This window comes from Pieris napi, chromosome 2, assembly GCF_905475465.1.
Source record: "Pieris napi chromosome 2, ilPieNapi1.2, whole genome shotgun sequence".
NCBI lineage: Eukaryota > Metazoa > Arthropoda > Insecta > Lepidoptera > Pieridae > Pieris > Pieris napi.
Window position 1 is genome coordinate 13,990,120 of NC_062235.1, and position 2,994 is coordinate 13,993,113.

The window sequence follows — 2,994 nt, forward strand, 5'->3', positions numbered from 1 at the left end:
TGCCAAAAAAAAGTACTAACAAAAAATGGGACAGTGAAGCAAGGATTCGATGTAGCCAGAGTGCGCAGGCGCATATCTCTCACACATTGCACCTGCATCTGTTTGTGGTATTGTGCGTTGGCGACCTTTTATGAATTGGCACGCTCTTTTCTAGAAGGACCCTAAGCCGAATTGGTTCGGATATACTTCAGTGAACATAGTGATGGTGATACGGTTGAAATTTCGTACTCTGCCGAATCCGATGATGAAACTCAGCTGCAGGCAGCTATAATCCGAACAACTCCTCTGAACACCCTCCACAGTAAATGCGGGCCCCCAAGGCTCGATTCTCGGGCCTTTCTTATTTCTGATTCAGAGATTCTCATTTCTGAGACATTCACTTCTATTTAAAGTTAATAGGAAAAACGTATTAAGGACGATGTAAACCATTCTATCTCTCGTATAGATAACTGGTTTAATGTTAATAACTTATTGCTTAATGAGAATAAAACAAAATGTATTAGATTTACAACTACTAGCGTAAAGCGAGATATTGGTAACCTGAATATTAAGGACAGGGAACTAAACTTTGTTGACAAAACTGTTTTTCTAGGAATAACAATAGATAAACTCCAGTGGGGCCCACAAACAGAGACTCTGTCGAACAGACACGGCTAAAATTGTGTATCATAGCTAACTGTGTATTCTACTATGAAGTGCTGCAGCAGAGGTTCAATCCATATTTGTGCTGCAGAAGCAGGCTGTTCAGGGTATTTGTTGTGTTTCACCGAGGGAGTCGGTACGGACTAAGTTTAAGGAATTAAATATTATTACACTATCTGGTCAATATATTCTTGTAGCCTTGTTGTACTAAAAATAATAACGATTTGAAAACAAATGGTGACTTTCATCAGTATAATACATGAAACAGAACTAATTTGAGTGTACGACCAACCAGGCTCCACAAGATAAACCACCTTATATGCAAATTGTATTCGTTTTTACAACAAACTCCCAAGCGAAATTAGAGAATTATCACTAAATAAATTCAACCCTCGTTAAACGTATATTAATCAATATAGTTTTTAATAAATTTGACAAATTTTTAAATGATTTTTAAATTTTTAAATTTCCTAATCCTTGGGGTTTTTTTGCTCCGGTTCAAACAATTTGTATGACTCAAAACTTAGCGATTAAAAAGAGTGGCGGATAGTTTCTTGCAAGTTCTTCTTGCGCGCTCTTCGCCCTTGACTTGCGAACTGGCATTAAATGTAAATTTACAATTAATTTTACTTCATTTTTGACGTTCATAAGTGTACTTGTTTACCTATATGAATAAAGTTATTTTGAATTTGAGCCCAACTCGTTCACATAGTCCAAATCTACACTTCTTTCAACTGTTTCTTCAGCGTCCACATCCTTGGCTTCACACATTTTGCTAACGTAACATATAAAATTAAAGTTATAGTATTTAACTAACACTCAGCAGCATTTCAATTTGTACTTTATAGAAACAAATTAAATCTAAATCGTTACGTTTATCTTTGTGTCGGTATTGGTATTGTGAGAATGTAACTTTAATCTTATCATATTGACAGGGGACGACGGTTTAGATATATGTACTCATAAAGAAGCTGAGTTAATAGAGGTAAAGATCACGTTTATATATTAAATAGCAAACTTCTTAAAATATTACATCCATTATTTAGACAGTATCGAAACAAATTTTACAATCATTTACATACGCACAAAGGCAAAACGTTTTCAATTTGATCCGTGTGATCCGTTCGCGCCGCAAACTTTGTAATTTAAAACGTTTCACACAATTTAAATGTCAAGTAGGTGTATCGAGGTTTCCTTTTATTGGAATGTTTTTTGGAGCGAGTGCTGATTGTGAAATCAGGAAATTTATTCATTAAATGCATTTGGCTCACTTGACCAACTAAGCCTTATCAAGATTTCGTCTTTATTTAAACATGTACCTTTTTCATCGTCTACATGTTTTTTTTGTCTATTCTTTATGTCTTAATTACTATAAATCTTTAGCAGTTTTACATTTCTTGTAGGCTCCATATTCTATTTTATTTTGTCTTACCTGGTTGCCTGGAAGAGATCGCTCGAAAGCGTTAAGGCAGCCCGTTGCCGTCCTTATTAAAATATTATAATTGTACCCATTTCTTGCAACGAAGTTTTTAATAGTACAAATTAGATCATAAGATATTCTTGAGACGTGTAATATGTTCAATGAAGTGTCAAATATCCAATGTGTCGTTATAATCTATATAAAAATGTTATGTTGGTTTGTAGACGCTTCAAAAACTCAAAAAGAACTGAAATTTTAGCATGATGATCCGCATCAAGGATTGTTTTTATCATTTTTTTCCACAAGTATTGCAAAATTAAACTTATATGAAATATTTTCTTTGTTTTGTTTCTCATTTCTTAACCATTCAATTACAATGTGCTACAGCGAAGCGTGGCAGGGAACTGCTAGTATTATATAAAAGAATTTTTTTTCCAAGAAAACAAATCCTTGTATTTCATTTAAAATCTTTACTATATATCGTTATTATATTTATTTATATTAATCGTTACTGTATGTATTTATTTTCCTATTAAACCCTTTATATATAACACTTTTTTTGCTCATTGCAAAGCCGGATTTTTTACACTACCTGAAATGCAAGCTAGGTACTTTCCTTTTAGTGGTAATGAAAATGCCGCTAATTTGAGACCAGAAATTACATCTGATTTATAAAAATAAAACAATGCTTTTCTATCTTAAATAAAATGGGTAGGTAGGTCTGTAATTATTTTAATTTGCTATATACGTGAACAAAAGATATTTCGGGTGTTTAAAACTTCTAGTCAGTAATCAGTACATAAATGATTCTCAAAACAAGAAACAAGTAATATTCAATGTTTCCTTTAACTATATTTTTTTATTTATAAAAAAGTCTTAAATGTTACGCAAAATAAATACCTACTTTAAATGGGTAAATTACATAACTTAAA